This window comes from Chrysemys picta, chromosome 8 (assembly GCF_011386835.1).
Source record: "Chrysemys picta bellii isolate R12L10 chromosome 8, ASM1138683v2, whole genome shotgun sequence".
NCBI lineage: Eukaryota > Metazoa > Chordata > Testudines > Emydidae > Chrysemys > Chrysemys picta.
The window spans coordinates 70,140,297-70,160,905 of NC_088798.1; the positions used below are offsets into that span (position 1 = coordinate 70,140,297).

At 49.0% G+C, this 20,609-nt stretch overlaps 1 long non-coding RNA gene across 1 annotated transcript; it reads left to right on the forward strand.

Annotated features, from left to right (window-relative positions):
• Positions 1-1,147: 1,147 nt before the first annotated feature.
• LOC135973130 (uncharacterized) lies at positions 1,148-7,926 on the forward strand. Its single transcript, XR_010589836.1, has 2 exons — positions 1,148-3,029; positions 6,658-7,926. It is a non-coding gene; the product is annotated as an uncharacterized LOC135973130 (long non-coding RNA).
• Positions 7,927-20,609: the final 12,683 nt, after the last annotated feature.

The following is a 20,609-nucleotide window of genomic DNA, read 5'->3' on the forward strand; positions in this document are numbered from 1 at the left end:
ACAATCTTCACTAGCAGCTCCCAACCTGTTCTTCTGCACAAGTTTGTCAATTTACTCATTTGTTAAAACCACCTGCAAAATAGGTAATCTTTGCACAATCCCTGGCATTTATTGCTAATAGCAAACCAAGCTTCCTCAGTGGCCACTTTAGCTTACCTATCTATGTTTAAGACCTCATTTAACTATTTAGGTGCTGAGTCAACTTACTGGGCAAAGCACAGAGCTGGTAGGGCTCCTCCTGCCCATGCATCATGGGAGCGTCTGAGCCAGGGTCAGGTCAGGTAGGGTTACCATATTTCAGCAAGCAAAAAAGAGGACGGGAGGAGCCCCGCCCTAGCCCCGCCCCTGCCCCTCCCACTTCCCGCCCCCCTCAGAACCCCCAACCCTCCCCCCGTTCCTTGTCCCCTGACTGCCCCCTCCTGGGACCCCTGCCCCTAACTGCCCCCCAGGACTCCCCCCCCCTACCTAAGCCTCCTTGCCTCTCGTCCCCTGACTACCCCAACCCTTATCCACACCCCCACCCCCAGACAGACCCCTGGGACTTCCACGCCCCATCCAACCACTCTCCACCCCCTGACAGCCCCCCCCCAGAACTCCCAACCCATCTAAACCCCTCTGCTCCCTGTCCCCTGACTGCTCCGATCCCTCTCCCCACCCCTGCCCCCTGACAGCTCCCCCCCAGAACTCCCAACCCCCCACCCCCCGCTCCTTGTCCCCTGACTGCCCCCTCCTGGGACCCCTGCTCCTAACTGCCCTCCAGAACCCCACCCCCTACCTAAGCCTCCCTGTTCCTTGTCCCCTAACTGCCCCCTCCTAAGACCCCCCCAACTGCCCCCCAGGACCCTACCCCCTACCTGTACCCTGACTGCCCAAAACCTTCTCCACCCCCCCCAAAAAAGCCCCCTCGACTCTTGACTGCCTCCTCCAGAACCTCCCTGCCCCTTCTCCTGCCCCCTGGCCCCCTTACCCCGCCGCTCAGAACATGGTGTTGGGCTCTGTGCGGAGCCGGACACGTGGCTGCGCTCCCCAGCACAATACACAACCCGGTCCCTGCCCCTGCACAGTGTTGCCGGAGCGGGGCGCTGGGCTGCAGGGGAGGAGGAGCTGCCGAGGCCCGATGCAAACGGCCCGGCAGGCCGGCTGGCTCAGAATGCAGGGAGGGAGGGGCAGGGAGGAGGAGCTCTACTGCAGCTCCGGAATCTAGCCCGGCAAGCTGCAGGGGAAGGGGTCTGGCTGCCAGAGCCCCATGCGAGAGGCTGACTTTCCTGCAGCCCTCCCAGCCGCACCTTGCTCTGCCTGGGGGGGAAATCCCGGACATTTTGAGTGATTTACAAATTCCACCCCGGACGCTATTTTTAACACAAAAAGGAGGTCATGTCCGGGTAAATCCGGACGAATGGTAACCCTAAGGTCAGGAATGATTTCTCATGACCCTGCATTTCAAGGCAAACTGAACTCATAAATGCTTGAGGGGAGGGGTGTGTACTGTAGGATTGCTGTGAACATTTGCATCAGCAGGGGGCTTCTGGCCCTGCTCAGGGGCATTGGAACAATTTGTACAGTGGGGGCTGCATCAGCGGGGTACCTCTGTTGGGTAAAATCTGTTTCTGACCTGTTTTATGTAATGTCCATCTTGGATTTGTAAAAGGACTGCTAGGCCTCCATTTTGGATACCCTTCTCCTCAGGCTTAAAGGGCACTAAATCATCTTTTTCAAATTAAAGTGGAAAAAGGTCAGGGCAGTTAGTTATATGACAGCCATAATCTGCCTAGCAACCGCAGGTTATTTAGTGAGTGGCACGCCTGTCACTCAGGGCTGTCCAGCTGAGTAGCAGCCAGTGTCCCACACAGTTCAGCTAGCTGCGAGGAGCCCCAGGGGGAACAGGACTCATAGGACTTTGGATTCTTAGTCTCTGTTAACATACTTGCACTCAACTGCTACACACCATTAGTGAGCGCATACTTGCACTGAACTTAGAGGTCAAGCAGAGACTGTGTGGGCAAGCACTGAAGACCTACCTGAGGGAGAAGATTTGCCCAAGAGGGAGAAGACCTGCCCAGAGGACCTGTCCAGAGGGAGAAGAATACCCAGTTCCTGAGTTCCTGTTTGGTGTCCAGCACCCCTGATTTTCACCACTATCTCTGTCGGTATTCTGAGTTTTTGTCATTGTCCCCCCTGGCTTCAGGATATGGTATTGTTGGGGTCCACTAGGCATAGCTACCAGGTAACTCGGGAGAGTGGAAGGCCAAAAGTGCCGATGAAGCTCTTTTGCTCTGGGCCTATCTGAACCCCCAAACCCCATCTTGTGAACTCTCACCTACTTCTATGCTAACTGTTTACATGCTCTGAAGTAGGCTGAAGCAGAAATGTAATGTCAGCTTTTTAGCAGATGGCTGCAGTTTCACTCACACTAGCAGAAATAATAGAGATAAGAAGCGGGGTAGTTAGTTTGCAGGCGTCTAACTCAAGGTCGCAAAGACTGAGAAAGTTTTCTCACAAGCTTATGTAGAGCTTATTGTAACAGTTGTCTGGAAGGGAGGGGTGAGGGGGAACAGCCAGACAAAGAGATGTATGCAAACAGTTTGAAGTATAAAAGGTAAAAGTTGTTTGTATTTGTTGCACTGGTTTTGAGACATGCTGGTCTCCTAGTGCCATTTCAGAGCTCTGAAATAAACTTGGCTTGCTTTCTCCCCTCGGTGTCTTTATTGGTGCCAAGCACACCGGGCGACGAACCCCGTTTGCCATCTCGGGGCCCAGTTCTGGGTCAGGCAACAGTTTTGGCACCCACCGTGGGGCTCGAGGCTGAAATTTAGCCTTGCCCGGATCCCTCCTGGTGGCCGACGGATTACGACGACGCCCAGAGCGCTCACCGGTGACTTCATCGGGGGCCTCGGCAGAGACATGGTTTGCTCGACCCCGGAGGGCACAACGGTGCAACACACACAGACAGTGGAGAAGCAGCTGCGGGCGACGGTGGGGAACTGGTCCCGTTGATAGGGCAACGGTGCAGAACCGGACCCTTGGATAAGGTAGGAACAGTCCAGTGGGGACTTATCTGTCTTGACCTGGGGACGCCCAGTGTCTGCCTGTTGTGACCTGGGGACGCCCAGAGTCTCCCTTGATATGGGGCAGGGACAGAGTACAGCCGGCAGGGTACAGTGTACACCTTTAGAATGCATTCTGGTGAACTGGAAAGTGTTTGGATCTGATCAGTTGATTAAAAGTAAATTGAAAAGGTTCTGTACAGTTGATTGGCCTCAGTACCAGCTGGAGTGCCAAGAAAGGTGGCCACCGGAAGGATCACTTAATTACAACACGATCCTTCAATTGCTTTTGTTCTGTCAGAGAACAGGTAAATGGAATGAACATCTCTATGCGTATACGTTCATGGTGTTAAGAAATAGGACTGATATTTTGCTCAAGTGCCATTTTACTACCGAGCCTGTCGGAGTCACGGCTGCTAAACCCCAGAACCCTCCCACTGTTGTAATGCCAGAATCGGTGTCCCCTTCGGCTCCTCCACCCCCACAGGCTCCAGAGAGAACCCCCCCCGTGGGATTGTATCCGTTGATTACAGAGAGTGTGGTAGCCCGTCCAGGAACTCAGGAACGGCCAGCTCAGATAGTGTCTGTCTACTCGCATGTACCTTTTAACCCTGTACATCTGGCTGCTTTTAAGGCAGAGGCAGGAGAATTTTCAACGAATCCAAGCAAGTTCATTTCTATCTTTGAAGGATGTCTAGCTAGCCATAAGCCTGACTGGGATGATTGTAATATACTTATGAGAACCCTGTTGTCTGAAGTGGAGCGGAATCAGGTTATAGCTAAGGCTAGGGAGGAGGCACAGAAAAGGCATTTAAGTTTAAAAGGGAAAGATATTGGACACCAGAGGTTGTACAGAGTGGAATCCTCAGAAGTGAGTGTGCTCATCCTGGTTTGTTGCTTCAAAGCTCTGTACAGAAGTTATGCTACTGGAAAGGTGTATAATGGCAATGTGTATGTGTTAATGGTTGGAGAAAAGGTGTATGAGTGAAGAGTGGAAGGTTCGTTTGGAAGTTAGAAGAAGCCGAGAAAGGGAGAAGGAAGAGAACAGAATGAGTTAACTGAGAGGAAAATATAGCTAGCAGCTCAGTCATGCTGCCTCATCCAAGGACATTGTACACAGCCAAGACTTGGCTGACAATCAAGAGAAAGGGGGGCCTGAATGTGCCCAAGCAACTATGAGATCTGCAAAATACTGCAAGGCATAATGAAGACAAACGAAGGGTTAAAAAGCAGCTTTGTTGGACAGTATTGGCCCAGGGATTTAAAATTCCCTCACTCTGTTTGGACAGGCTTTGGCCAGAGACTTGGAGTGGGATAATTCAGACAGAGCCCTCCTGCTGCAATATGTAGATGACTTGTTGATTGCTGCTGTGGGTCTAATCCCTTGTCTCAGAGCTACTGTGAGTCTCCTAAACTTTATTGGACTGCGAGGATACAGGGTATCTCAAAGCAAAGCCCAATTTGCTCTTTCAGAGGTTCAATATCTGGGATTTCACATCAGGCAGGGAGAGAGACAGCTCTCAAACGAAAGGAAGGAGGCTATCTGCCAAGTTCCCATCCCCAGCAACCGTAAACGGCTTAGGGCATTCCTTGGCATGGCAGGTTTTTGCAGAATATGGATTCCAGAGTTTGGACTGTGGGCTAAACCTCTGTATGAATGTGTTAAGGGAGCGGAACATGACCCCTTTCACTGGTCCCCAGAAGCGGACAGGGCATTTAAAATCTTGAAAAGGAAGCTAATGGAAGCTCCAGCCCTGGGTTTGCCCGATATATCAAAGCCGTTCCAACTGTATGTGCATGAACGAAAAGGGGTAGGTTTGGGAATGCTTACCCAGCTATTAGGTGCCTGGAAACATCCCGTGGCATACTTTTCTAAACAACTGGATCAAGTTTCAAAGGGATGGCCAGCCTGTTTGAGGGCAGTCGCAGCTACTGCTCTAGTGCTTGGGGAAGCTGAGAAACTGACACTGGGAGGAACTGTGCAAGTCTATATTCCCCATATGGTCCGAGCCTTGCTGGACACTAAGGGTGGTCTTTGGCTCACACAGGCTCGGGTTGCTCGGTACCAGGCAAAGCTGTTAGAGAATCCTGAAGTCACCCTGCAGATTTGTCCCTCCCTTAATCCAGCTACCCTGCTACCAGAGACAGAAAAGCAGGAACATGACTGTTTAGAAATCATAGATGTTCAGTATTCTAGCCGCCCAGATCTAAAAGCTCAGCCACTCCCAAATGCTGACTTGGAATGGTATATGGATGGAAGTAGTACTGTTGTGGATGGGCAAAGGAGGGCTGGTTATGCTATTGTGTCTCTTCATGATACCGTGGAAGCTGAGAGTTTACCGGCAGGAACATCTGCCCAGCTTGCTGAACTAGTGGCCGTAACTCGTGCACTCGAGCTGGCAAAAGACAAACGGGTTAATATATTTACTGACTCAAAGTATGCTTTTGGGGTATTGCATGCTCACGCTGGTTTGTGGAAGCAAAGGGGAATGCTAACAGCCCAAGGTTCTCCGGTCAAGCATGGGTCTCAAATTCTCCGGCTTTTAGAAGCGGTACAACTCCCCGCAGCAGTAGCAGTGGTGCATTGCAAAGCCCATCAAAGGGAAGATCAAGATGTAACCAAGGGTAATGCCAGAGCAGACAGGGAAGCTAAGCGAGCTGCTACCCTGAAATCAGCAACTGAGGAGAATGCCCAAATGCATGCCCTCATCCCATCAGTGGGTGAGCTTGCAGCCCCTCAGTACTCCCAAGAGGACAGAAACCTGGCTGACAGTCTCGGTCTCCAGGAAAAGGAGGGATGGCTTTATTCCACAGAGGGAAAAATCCTCCTGCCCAAGGGCTTGCTTCGACCAGTGTTGCAGAAACTGCATCAAACCACACACGCAGGCAGAGAGGCTCTTACCCAGCTTATGAATAAATATTTTCTAACCTCTGGACTTAAACCCCTAGTATCACAGGTACAAGCTGAATGTTTAATCTGCCAAAAGAATAACCCTCGACCAGGAGTAGCAGTGCCACCAGCCACCCTGGAACCTACCCCAGGCCCAGGATTGGTGTGGCAAATAGACTTTACTGAGTTTCTCAGGACCCAAGGGTACAGGTACCTTCTCGTCTTAGTGGATCGATTCAGTGGATGGCCTGAAGCCTTCCCATGTTGCAACAACACTGCCAAGACAGTGGCTCTTAAGTTTGTCAAGGAAATCATTCCTCGCTTCGGCCTTCCTCAGTGGATGGAATCTGATAATGGAACACATTTCACGTCTCAAATTGTTCAAAAGATATCAAGTGCTCTGCAAATCCCCTGTAAACTCCACACACCATGGCGACCACAAGCCAGTGGAGTAGTGGAATGCACAAATCAGACACTCAAGCGACACCTCTCAAAGGTCTGTCAGGAGGCCTCTCTTAAGTGGCCTGATGCCTTGCCCCTTGTGTTACTTCGCATTCGTGCTCTCCCTAAGGGTAGGATAGGGCTTAGTCCCTTTGAGATTATGTTTGGAAGAGCATGGCCTATGAATGGTACCCCAGTTCTGGCAGGGGAATGGGAAGTGGGGTGTGGTTTCTTGTCTCAGTACATGTGCTCTCTGTCTGCTGTTCTTTCTTCTCTTCACAGGTACACCAAAAATTCACAGCCTCTTCTGCTGGATACTCCGGTCCACTCCCTGCAGCCTGGTGACTCCGTTCTCGTGCGGACCTGGAAGGACGAGCCTCTCCAAGAGAAGTGGAAGGGACCCCACACCGTCCTGCTTGTCACCCATACAGCGGCAAAGGTCGAAGGACACAAGAACTGGATTCATCACTCTCGACTGAAAGCAGTGCCCGCTCCTGAACAGTGGACTGTCCAGCCTGCGGAGAAGACTGCTAACGACGATTTGGGACTTAAGCTGTTATTCAAAAGCTGAGCTGTACCAGCTTCGACTGCTGGCTTTACAGAATCGTCAGGCCCTAGATTATGTGTTAGCCTCACGAGGCGGGGTCTGTGCCCTTATTGGAGAAGAGTGTTGTACCTATGTCCCAGAGTTTTTACAGGACATTAACAAGCACATCTTGTCAGCTGAACGGGCCTTTAACCAGTGGAAGGCCCAGGAAAGAGAACCCACTATTTTGGATTCCCTTTGGGGTTCGATACCTGGTTTAGGAGAACTAGGGGATATAGGGGGAAACATTGTTCGCATCTTGCTCACAGGTGTTGTGATATGTTTTGTTCTTGTTGTTTTGCTCATTTGCTGTAAAGTGCTCATATGTAAGATTTGTACCTCCCATACCCCAGAAGTTCCCTTATACCCTCTCATTGATAATCCTGATTGCATAGAGCTTAATCGCATTCTGTCTTCAGAGTATGAGAAAACTCTGATAAAGGTTTGTTGAGTGTTCTCAAAGGAGGGATTGTTGGGGTCCACTAGGCATAGCTACCAGGTAACTCGGGAGAGTGGAAGGCCAAAAGTGCCGATGAAGCTCTTTTGCTCTGGGCCTATCTGAACCCCCAAACCCCATCTTGTGAACTCTCACCTACTTCTATGCTAACTGTTTACATGCTCTGAAGTAGGCTGAAGCAGAAATGTAATGTCAGCTTTTTAGCAGATGGCTGCAGTTTCACTCACACTAGCAGAAATAATAGAGATAAGAAGCGGGGTAGTTAGTTTGCAGGCGTCTAACTCAAGGTCGCAAAGACTGAGAGAGTTTTCTCACAAGCTTATGTAGAGCTTATTGTAACAGTTGTCTGGAAGGGAGGGGTGAGGGGGAACAGCCAGACAAAGAGATGTATGCAAACAGTTTGAAGTATAAAAGGTAAAAGTTGTTTGTATTTGTTGCACTGGATTTGAGACATGCTGGTCTCCTAGTGCCATTTCAGAGCTCTGAAATAAACTTGGCTTGCTTTCTCCCCTCGGTGTCTTTATTGGTGCCAAGCACACCGGGCGACGAACCCCCTGTTTGCCATCTCAGGACCCAGTTCTGGGTCAGGCAACAGTATTGTAATACCCATTGTGGTTTTCCGCTGTTTTACATCCATAGGTTAAGGGGGTTTAAGGGCTCTGAGCTTCACGCTCTGGTAACTGTTAACAACCGAGTGTGTCTTGCTTATGATGTTTGTCTGAAGGGGGTCCTTGTCTAGTTTACTGACTAGTGGCATAATAAATATTTGTGTGTTACATTTTATTCTGCCTCTGTTTTAATAAATCACCTGATGACAGATGCGGGAGGGGGTGGGACCTGCAGACAGCCCATCTTCGATCTGTGTAGAGCATAGTTAAACTGTTTTGGGGTAACAGCACTGGCAATCGCAGCAGGACTCCTGTTTGATTTTATTCTATGATTTGTGTGATTTTTCTTTTTAGTTCTTGGCTCTGTTAACAAGCAGCCAGAAGGCTGAGTGGGAGGGTTGCTGGACCGAGAGCACCGGATGGTGACCATAGAGAGGCCGCTAAAGGCCAGCGGTTGGTGGGCCGTTGGAATTGCAGGAGTGGCAGTGTGCCACTAGGTCTCTGGTCTGGCCAGTGTCCAGGAGGGGCCACCGACATAGAGCTCAGAACCCTGGGGTTGAGCTTGAGTGTGTGCAGCGTGCATCGGAGGTGCATGTGTGTTGGCCTGTAAGCCACAGTCTCTGCCTGGCTAGTGACCAGAGAGGGACATTGAGGGCAGCCTTGGTGCTGCAGGAAGAGGATTTTTCTACTGCCAAGTGTTGAGAGGGCCCACACTGCGCAAGGCGTGCTGTGAGTGTGAAACAGCTTGCTGAAATCCAGACCCAGTGCATCCGGAGTAAGCAGGCAGACTGTGGTAAAGGAAGCACGGATCTGCATTGCGGCTGAGGCAGAGAACCCAGTAGAACGTGGTTAGCCCAGTCTGTGGTAGGATAGCAGCACTAGTAATTGGAGTTGAGCAGGAGAGATCCTTTCTGAACTAGTGCATGTGGAGCCTCTAGCCTGTGCAGAAGCCATGCTACTATCTGTCGGCAAGACTCAGCCACCACTGAGTACAGACGGTGCCGTAACCAAGTGAGGTTGCGGTAGGGAGACTGAGAGAGTCTCAGCCCATATCTGTTCAAGGCTACCTTGTTTGAGATGAGCACTCGGGCCTTCAGAGTGTCCGGTTGGGTTCCAGAGCATAATACAAATTTACTTCCCTTTTGTGTGGATTTCTTGGGAAAGGGCAAGGATCCTTGGGTAGGGGGGGCTGCTCAAGAGAGGCTAGGCTTACTCCACTCTGGTTACCACCTGGGAGAAGTACATCCAAGAGAAACCTACGTCCAATAAGAAACAGCAGAAGCGGGCCCTGGTCTTTATACAGCATGTAGGGAGCTTCATGAGTTTGGAAAAGCTCAGGAAGCTAAGCTGGCTCAGTTGGAGCAGCAGGTAAAGACCAGAGAATCAGAGGTAGAGAAATTGGGCAGATGAGTGGAGGGCCTTGAGGAACAGAATGACAGCTATATAGCCCAGATCAGCAGGCTGGATGGGCAAGTTATCTGGGTGCTAAGAAAGATAAGGAGCTTCACCTTGCTGGTGTGAAGCAAGAGGAGACCCAGGCAGCCATCAGGGAACTGAAGAAGGTGCTTCTCTCTAGCCAATCTCAGCAGGCAGAGCACTCCAACTGCCAGGCTGAGCTCCAAAAGCTGCATTATAAGCTGCAGCAGACTCCTGGTCTCCTACAGGCAGTTAGTAGGGATCCCTTGAGGAATAGCTCAGAAGAGGCCAGCAGCTCCAGCTCAGATGATTCTGAGTGTAGTGTGCCTTGCAGATCATGCAGGCCGTTGGAGGTGAGGGAGGTAATGTGGAGTAAGCAGCCTTCTTCTCCCCCTGAACTGACAGTCCAGGAGGGGAGTAAGCTACCCATGGCACCGATCACAACCACTGTAATTAGTTACAGTTCTGACTTGTCTTGGCCACTAGAGACGTGGCATGAACTCAAAACATATATCCCAGAACAGGCTCATGTGGTGGAAAAGGCCCTTGGACCACTGAACAGAGAGAATGCTCTGGATTGGCTGGCCAAGGTGAATTCCCTACCAGGTATTAGTAAAGAAGACCTAGCCATTCTTTTCAGGGAGAGTATGTCTGGAGAGGAATTTGGCGCCCTTCTAATTGATTTGGAGGTAGCTGACGTGGAAACCAGTTGTCAGTTGTTTTAAGGTGTTTTAAGATTTTACTTCCCACATCAGAACTTTATCAGGAGATATTACTCCGAGAGACAACAGCCTTTTGAGAGGCCGGAGAAATAACCAATACAGCAGTCTTTTACAGCTAAGATATCAGGGGCGACCACCTGTGATGTTCCAGAGTTCCGTGAGTCTGTCCTGAAAGGGCTGTCCCCAATTCTGAAGGTGGCTTTAGGACCAGTGGACTCCACAACTACGACCTTTCGGGAGCTAGAGGACAAGCTGCGAAAAGCACATGAAATCCAAACAGAAGTTTTTCCAACCTCTGGAGCTAAAAGGAAGGTAGCAGTGGTTACCACCAAGAGCCATCGAGGAAAAGAGTTCAATAAGGGAAGCCCAAAGTCACCTCAACTTAACAGTAAGTCTGCTGCATATCTGAGCAAGAACAGCCAGCCATATGGACTCAGGAGGGTCATTTGGAAGGAGTTGCTTCAGCATGAGAAGACCTAGATGGTCTGCCCACTGAGGAGCTTCTACTGAGATTGGTACAGCATAAGAGCTGGAAGCAGCAGCAAAAAGAGTATGCAAATCTACTATGATAGGGCCGAGATCCCCCTCCGCCCCCATTAACAGCACCCATAACCAACAACCTGTGAGGTAGGTCATCAACATCTGTGGTCCTGGAGGGAGAATTCGGAAGATTTGGCCAGCAGATGCTGATTGATATGGGTACTTCTGTTTCCATCTGCTGTATAGCTGCTGAGCCAAAAGCCAAGAAAATACCCATCAAGGAGATGAAAATTTTGGAAGGCTTCAACGGGGGTGAGAGTGTGGTACCCTTTACACAGCCTGTCATCTGTAGCCAGAGCTACCTTCGGTCTTCAGGACCTAGGAGGCCAGGGTATCCTGGGCATGGACTTGATCTCTAGTATGAGCCTTATTGTGGGCTTGCCTAACAGGAAACTGGTTTAAGACAAAAATAACAGACGTCATGAGATCATACCTTCATCTCACAGGGTGGCCACAGTGAAAGCACCTGAAACCTTGGAACCTGCCACAGTGGAAAAAGGATGTAGCTGACATAGCTCTCAAGCATCAGGAGGTATTTGCAAGAAACAAACTGCAATGTGGCAAGTCATCTGAGGAAGTCAGAGTCAATGGACCTGATCCAAAGCCACAAAGGCAATATCAGTAGCCTGTTGCTGCAGAGGAAGGCATCCTGAGCACCATCAAGGCATTAGTCGAACAGGGAGTGTTTTTTACCAACAGAGTCCCTGTAATTCACCCATCTGGTCTGTAAAGAAAGCTGACAACAAGACCTGGCATCTCACAGTGGACTACAGAGAACTGAACAAGGTAACTCCAAGTTTGGCACTTGTGATTGCCAAATACAACAAGGTAATGGCTATCATTGCATCAGAGGCTAAATGGCTTTCCGTATTGGACTTGTCTAGTGTGTTCTTCTCCATTCCCCTGCACCTCTCTGCCTGGCACAAGTTCGCTTTCATCTATAGGGATAGGCAGTATACATTTAGCGGACTCTCTCAGGGCCTACATAATGTACCATCAATTTGTCACCATCAGGTTTCCAATATGTGGAGTACCTGGAAACATGATGGTAAGGTTCTAAGCTATGTAGATGACATTCTCGTAGCCACTGGTACAAAAGAAGAAAATCTGGAAATGTTGGATGCTGTCCTAGACCAGATCAAGAAGACTGGCTTCTTGGTAAACCCTGTTAAGGCTCAGCTTGTGTGCTCAGAAGTAACCTACCTGGGCATAACCATCGGAGAGGAAGGCAGGCAACCAGACACTCAGCATGTCAACCTGATTTGTAAGTTACCTGTACCCCAAGACGTATCAGGACTAAGATCTTTCCTGGGTCTTACTGGGTTCTCAAGGGAATTTATAGAAGGATACACTGAGAGGGCCAGACCATTATACACCCTGTTGAAGAAAGACCAAGAGTGGCAGTGGAATGAAGAACATCAACAAGCTTTCCATGACCTGAAACAGGCACTCACCAAGGCACCAGTGGCAACAGAATGCCCGAGGACAGCAAAAGTGGTGCAAGGAGACAGGCACGTCTCAAATCAAGCACACCAACATAAGTGGCCTTTATCTTTTATACAGTTTGCAGCAAGCCTTTCCCTTCTTCCCCCGCCCTTTCTCACTCCCGCTCCTCCATTCCCACCTCTCCTCCATTCTCCCTCTGGTTACATTACATGACCTTGGCTGTGCAGCTTGTTCTCACTGTTTCTTTCTGCAAGTAATCTTGTCCTTCAGCTAGAAGCATGTAGGTTTCCCTTATCACTACTGCTTCACAGCTGCTGGCCTGTGAGGTTAGTAAAGTTTAACATGAAGGGACTTTGATTCACTTAGGCCTAGAGCGGGGGGGCTTCATCGACTCTCGGGTCTTCCAACCCCCCGAGTTACCTAGGGTGATGACTAGTGACACCAACAACTCCCTCCTTTGAGAATACTCAACAAGCTTTTGGCTGAGTTTTCTCATATTCTGTGGACAAGATAGGATTGAGTGCCATGGAGCTGGGGTTCTCAATGAGAGAGTATGCCGGGATTTTTGGAGAACGGGGGCACAAAGCTTACAGAGGAGCATTTTTAAAACAAGCAATCAGGAGGAGAGTGACCAGGCATAGTACCACACCTGTGAGGAGACGACGCACAAGGCCACCCCCCCAGTCCTCCTAGGTCGGGCAACCAACTCCAAAGGAAGAACAGGAGTACTTGTGGCACCTTAGAGACTAACAAATTTGTTAGTCTCTAAGGTGCCACAAGTACTCCTGTTCTTCTTTTTGCAGATACAGACTAACACGGCTGCTACTCTGAAACAACTCCAAAGGGAATCGAAAACCGTGGGTTCCCTTTCCTGGGCCTTCCACTGCTCAAAAGCCTGTTCGGCTGACAGGACGTGCTTGTTAATGTCCTGTGAGTTCTCTGGGACATAAGTACAACATTCACTCCCAATAAGGGCACACACTCTGCCCTGGGAGGCTAAAACATAATCTAAGGCCTGTCTGGGGCGGCCAAGGGGCAGTTTAGGGCGGACACGAAGGGGAGGGGCAAGATATCCTAGATAGCAGCTTCCATACCACCGATGTGGTAGCCACTTATAGGCAGAGGTACCGCAAATGTAAAAGGAGTGGCCACTCCCTACCAAGCCATTATAACCACTACTCCACCTACTTGTTTGGGTGTCACTAAACATTCCGAACCGCCAGTAGAGTCGGATCTGCCGTTAACATAGACAGGGATGGAAGCGTTACTGTCAGGGGATAAATAATACTGACAGGTGCTATTCCCAGCAAACCAGGTGTGATGGCTGGACTTGAACTGTCGATAGCACGCCAACCCGGGGGCCACTGACCGCAGCCTAATAGGGGAAGGGATATGCGTTGAGTTGGCCTGCGGCTTCCAGGGGTCGTCCCTTAATGCATACTGGGATTCAATGGTACAGTTTTGCAACAAGGGGGTACCTGAGGTATTTCTTCCCTTACTGAACCATCCCTAACAGATATCTGACCAATTTTGGGGGACTACTCTCCAAGGTAACCCTGCCGCGTGGTGCGGGATTTGAGAGCATACCCAGCAGTTGGAGAGGTTAAACTCTTGGGCAAAGCAAACCTTCCGGGCCTCATATGTATTTGTTTCTAAGATTTTAGGGATTCCTCTCCATCCCGCATGTGCTTAGGGGGAAACAGGAATCAATGAGAGGAGTGCCCCTATGGCAAAGAGTAACACAGTGGCAGACCCTGGACCTGATTTAGTTTTTGGGCAGGTGACCCAGGGGGTTAACAATTACAATTCCCCCAATACTCACAAAATAACAATTACCAATAGCAGGAAGACTAAAAACAAAAGGGACCAGGCCACCAGGTTAGGCCAGCCCTGTGAAAATAAACACAACTAACGCTCAGAGTTTTCGCGGGGAGTGCGCTGTGACTGTCCAAAGAGATCACAGGACATTCCCAGCAGACCTTATTGTCTTTTGAATAACAGTTTAAGTGCCAGGTCATCGCTGGTAGTCTTTTCCGTAGGCTGGATGGTCCACCATTCAGGAGCGGGCACTGCCTTCAGACGGGAGTGATGAATCCAGTTCTTGTGTCCCTCGACCTTTGCTGCTGTGTGGGAGACCAGAAGGATGGTGTGGGGTCCCTTCCACTTCTCTTGGAGAGGCTCGTCCTTCCAGGTCCGAATGAGAACGGAGTCACCAGGTTGCAGGGAGTGGACAGGGGCATCCAGCGGGAGATGCTGCGAATCTCTGGTGTACCTGTGGAGAGAACAAAGAACAGCAGACAGAGAGCACATGTACTGAGATAAGAAGCCACAGCCTACCTCCCACTCCCCTAACAGAACCGGTGGACATGCCCTTCCAAACATAATCTCGAAGGGACTAAGCCCTAATCTGCCTTTAGGGAGAGCACGAACTCAGAGCAAAACAAGGGGCAAAGCATCAGGCCACCATAGGGAAGCCTCTCTGCCAGCGTGGGTGGTCTGATGTAGTTTCTGTAGCACTAGCTGTATTAGATTCTTTGGTAGGAGGATATTTCCTTCCGTGGAGTGGAGCCATCCCTCCTTTGTCTGTTTGTAACAGTACTACTGCCGTCGGTATACCATTCACAGTCTACATTAGGGAGCGGTTGATCTTTTAAGTCTGGGCGGCTGGAGTATTGGGCATCTATGACCTCCAAACAGTCATGTTCCTGCTCCTCTGTCTCCGGTAACAGGGTGGCTGGGTTAAGGGAGGGACAGGTCTGTAGGGTAACTTCAGGATTTTTTAACAGTTTAGCCTGATACCGAGCTACCCGAGCCTGTGTAAGCCAGAGACCACCCTCAGTATCCAGCAGGGCTTGGACCATGTGAGGGGTATACACCTGCACAATTCCCCCCAGTGTCAGTTTCTTGGCTTCCCCAAGCACTAGGGCAGTTGCTGCGACTGCCCGTAAACATGCCAGCCACCCCTTGGCAACTTGATCCAGTTGTTCAGAGAAATATGCCACGGGACGTTTCCAGGTGCCTAATAACTGAGTAAGCACTCACAGGGCCACCCCTTTCCTTTCATGCACATACAGTTGGAACGGCTTAGTGTGGTCCGGCAGACCCAGGGCTGCTAGGGTCTTTGGTTAGCACTTCTTTTATCTGTGAGAAAAGAAACCTAACACATTTCATTAATGTCTGGCAGTATTTTGCAGATCTCATAGTTGCTTGGGCACATTCAGGCCCCCCTTTTCTTGGTTGTCAGCCAAGTCTTAGCTGTGAACAATGGATGGGGCCAGCATCTTATCTTTGGACTGAGCTTGCTAGCTACATTTTCCAGTTAACTCGTTCTGTTGTTTTTCCCTCTCCCTTTCTTGGCTTCTTTTAACCTAAAAAGGAAACTTCCACTCTTCACTCATACACCTTTTCCCAACAATGAATACATACACATTGCCATTATACACCCTTCCAGTAAAATAACTTCTATACAGAGCTTTGGAGCAACAAACCAGGACGAGCACACCCACTTTTGAGGATTCCACTTGGTACAACCTCTGGTGTCCAATAGCTTTCCTTTTTAAAACCTTAAATGCTTTGTCAGCTTCTGAGGACCAGTGAAAGGGGTCGTGATCTGCTCCCTTAATGCATTCGTACAAGGGTTTAGTCCGCAGTCCAAACTCTGGGATCCATATTCTGCAGAAGCCTGCCATGCCCAGAAACGCCCTGAGCCGTTTACGATTGCTTGGAATAGGAATTTGGCAGATAGCTTCCTTCCTTTCATTTGAAAGCTGATGCTCCCCCTGCCTTATGTGAAACCTTAAGTACAGTACTTCTGGGAGGGCGATCTGAGCCTTACTCTGTGCTACCCGATATCCTTGGAATCCAACAAAGTTCAGGAGGCTCACAGTGGCTTTAAGGCAAGGGATTAGACCCACAGTGGCAATTAACAAGTCATCCACATATTGCAGAAGGAGGACCTTGTCCTCATTGTCCCACTCCTCCAAGTCTCTGGCCAGGGCCTGGCCAAAAAGCGTGGGGGAATTTTTAAATCCCTGGGCCAGCCCTGTCCAGCAAAGCTGCTTTTTAACCCTCCTTTTGTCCTTCCACTGGCTCCACTCTGGGGCTTGCATGGCTGAGGGCTCAATTGCAAGGGTCGTTATCTTTTCATTCTCTGGGGGTAAGGTGAGGGTTATTTCATCTTCTTTGACCTCCTTAGATGGTCTCTGCCAAATTGGCTTGATATTGTTCATAAGCTCCCAATCCCAGTTTTTTTAACCTTTTTAGTTTTTGGCTTTTTTCCCCCTTCCTCCTCCTCAACAGCAGGGTCCTCATGAGGGTATTACAAGCAACAGAGGGTCCTGTGGCACCTTTAAGACTAACAGAAGTATTGGGATCAGAAGCTTTCATGGGTAAGAACCTCACTTCTTCAGATGCAAGGCTTCTTGCATCTGAAGAAGTGAGGTTCTTACCCATGAAAGCTAATGCTCCCAATACTTCTGTTAGTCTTAAAGGTGCCACAGGACCCTCTGTTGCTTTTTATAGATTCAGACTAACACGGCTACCCCTCTGATACCTGAGGGTATTACAGTTATCCCAGTCAAGCTTATGGCTAGCCAGGCACCCCTCAAAGACCGAGATAAACTTGCTTGGATTCGTAGAGAATTCCACTGCCTGTGCCTTAAAGACTGCTAGGTCCACTGGGTTAAAAGGCACATGCGTATAAACCTGCATAGTAGTGGCCTGATTCCTGTCCGAGCCATGTCTGGACACCACAGTCTCGGTGATCAACGGATAAAATTCCACCGTGGGGGCAATCTCTGGGACCTGAGACACCTTGTCTTTATATGGTGGGGATGTGATAGCCGAAGGGGACACCGGACCTGCCATTACAGCTGTGTGTGTGTGTGGGGGGGAGTTCTGGGGACTAACAGTAGCTACTACCGAACCTGTCGGAGTCAAATTACACTTTTGCAAAATATCTGACCTATCTCTTAGCAACATAAACAACTGTACATACATATGTTCATTCCATTTACCCGTTGGCTGACAAAACAGAAGTCATTGAAGGATCGTGTTATAATTAAGTGATCCTTCCGGTGGCCACCTTTCCTGGTCCTCTAGCTGATATTGAGGCCAGTCTATTGTACAGAACCTTTTTAATCTACTTTTAGTCAATGGATCCGAGTCAAACACTTTCCAGTTCACCAGAATGCATTCTAAGGGTGTGCACCTTGCCCTGGATCTTAACACAAGGAGAATTTAACCATCCCCCTTCCTTTGCCCCACCAATTCCTGGTGAGTCCAGATCCAATCCCCTTGGATCTTAACACAAGGAAACATCAATCAGGTTCTTAAAAAGAAGGCTTTTAATTAAAGAAAGAAAGGTAAAAATCATCTCTGTAAAATCAGGATGGAAAATAACTTTACAGGGTAATCAGATTCAAAGAGCCCAGAGGAACCCCCTCTAGCCTTAAGTTCAAAGTTACAGGAAACAGAGGTAAACCCTCTAGCAAAAGGAACATTTACAAGTTGAGAAAACAAAGATAAATCTAACACGCCTTGCCTGGCTGTTACTTACAAGTTTGAAATATGAGAGACTTGTTCAGAAAGATTTGGAGAGCATGGAAATCTGGTCCCAAGAGCGAACAACCCCAAAACAAAGAGCACAAACAAAAGCCTTCCCCCACCAAGATTTGAAAGTATCTTGTCCCCTTATTGGTCCTTTGGGTCAGGTGTCAGCCAGGTTACCTGAGCTTCTTCACCCTTTACAGGTAAAAGGATTTTGGAGTCTCTGGCCAGGAGGGATTTTATAGTATTGTACACAGGAGGGCTGTTACCCTTATAGTTATGACAAAGAACATCAATGGTTGTTTGGCCTGTGTGTAAAACAACCCCGATGCTAAAGTCACCAAAGGTCCGATGCGTCACCAACCTATTGGAGGACCACCTCCAGGTGGACTTCATCGGTCCCTTACCTAACACTGGTAGAGGCCACAAGTACTGTCTCGTTGTAACTGATGCCTTTACGAAGTGGGTGGAGGCCTACCCCATGAGGAACAACACAGCGACAACCACTAGAGTGCTCCTAGAATAGACTTTCTCTAGATTTGGCTTGCCAGAGTGTATCAACTGTGACCAGGGACCTCATTTTGTGGGCGAGGTTACTTGGGCAATGTGTCAAGCATACAGAAAAAGCTACACATTGCTGGCCATCCCCAGAGCTTGGGCCTGGTAGAGTGTACAAATCGTACCCTGAAGACCGTGTTGAGAGGGGTTGTTAGCCTACAGGGGAAGGACTGGGATTTCAAGTTGCCTTTAATACTCATGGTGCTTAGATCCCCAGTAGCATCTCACAGGTTCACACCCCATGAGGTTATGACAGGTAGGCTTATGAAGACACCAGAGCACTGGTGGATAGGTGGGACCCCACCTGATTATCAGCCTAGGCTAAAGGTGGACAGTTTCATGCAGAGGGTCTTGTAGGATATCGGCTCCATACAACGCCAAGTCACCATCCAGATGAAGTCCAATGTTAAATCTATGGACAAAAGATTGGACTCCTTTAGACCTATAGAATGGGAAGTTAGGGACAGGGTGTTGTATAGATACTTCTCAGAACAAGGCCACACCCTTAGTCCCAGATGGGTTGGACCTGTACATATTATTAATAAAACCAGTCCTACTGTGTACGAGGTGGAGCTTAGGGGACCCAAGGGAAGGAAGTCCAAGTGGTTCCAGTCGAGTCAGCTGAAAGCATGGAAGGGGGGTGGGAGGTAACTGCATCGCCTTTGCATCGTGTAACTGTACCTTTTTGTTGTTCATCCCATAGGATCGAAGATTCCTCCATCGTCTTTTGTGGGTGGCCATTACTGTAACCATGGGAGGAACCTTATTAGTGGAGGAGGGAGAGCACTTTTCTGCAGTATCAGAAAAGGGGAGGGTATAAGAGGGTCTGAGTTAACAGATTAAAAAGCCTATTAAAGCATGGGGTGTTTATTATGGGCCACTAGCTGAAGAGGATATTGGGTCCATCATTATCTTTGCATATAAGAATGGTCCAAATTGCATCTTGGTTTGGAAGGAAGAGCTGGGGCATATATCCAATATGGCCACATCCCAGTGTAGTACCCAGATAAATCTTTTGAATAAAGATTCAGAACCCTTGGGCAGAGTAGTGAAGTTTAAACAAAGCTGCATTTGGGACCTGCAAGATCATAAGGTGGTAAATTGTTCAGGTAGACTTATCAGCAAGAGTTCACCAATATAAAATTTTAGAATCCAGGAGGGGACATTGCAGTTAGAGATCTTTTTGAGTGCTCAGATCAACATACCCTTCACTAGGGTAAGAGTACGTTCTCCTACCCAAACCATGTTAATCTGTCTGAATTGTACTAGTGATCATGCACACCGGTGTGACACCTATGGGAATATAAATAATTTCTGCCCATTGGGCAAGGTTATATTTTTGACAAGTTTTTACAGTAGTACAAACATATGTTGCATTTAATGATTCTGGGAGGTGGTATGTCTCAGGAGTATTTGGGATTAAGCTTTGACAACAAGTGACTGTGACCCCCAAACCATATGTAAGGGTACGTCTTCACTACCCGCCGTATCGGTGGGTAGCAATCGATCCCCGAACGCACTCACCGTTGACTCCGGAACTCCACCAGAGCAAGCAGCGGTAGCGCAGTCGACAGGGGAGCCGCGGCCGTCAATCCTGCGCCATGTGGACCCCAGGTAATTCGATCTAAGATACTTCGACTTCAGCTACGCTATTCGCGTAGCTGAAGTTGCGTATCTTAGATCGATCCCCCCCCCCCAGTGTAGACCAGCCCTAAGTAAGATAGGCTCAGTAGTAATTAAACAGGACCTAAAGCATCTGCTTATTATCAACCCCTGTTCTGCCTTAAAGAAGGTTGTCATTAACATGCAGCTCTGCATACAAGATATTCAGCCTGAATGTGCACCCTTTCTGAAACCATATCTCAGATGATGGGATGCATGGGTATGGAGGTATACCTATCTCATAGAACTGGAAGGGACCCTGAAGGGTCATTGAGTCCAGCCCCCTGCCTTCACTAGCAGGACCAATTAATTAGCAGTGAGCCTACGTACCCCAGAGTGAGAAGAGACTTCACTGCAAAAGTCTTAGGAGGAGTTGGGGCATGGTTAGGCGTAATCAATGCTATGAGCGCTGGTACCCTAGCCCACTGCATTAGTAATGTAGGCCATGATATGGCAGCATTGGAACAACCCTTGACTACTCCTGTAAATCAGATTAGTGATTTCTTGTACAACACAATATCCACTATGCGTAAATGGCTAGATGCACAGAAACTAAGTCAATTCCGAATAGTGCAAGCCATAGGTATCCTATAAACCAACCTATCATGGGCACTTACCTGTATACAAGTACAATCATGGCTGCAAATTATGGCATCGGGCATCCTCAGGGTTGGATACCAAGGAACCATCCT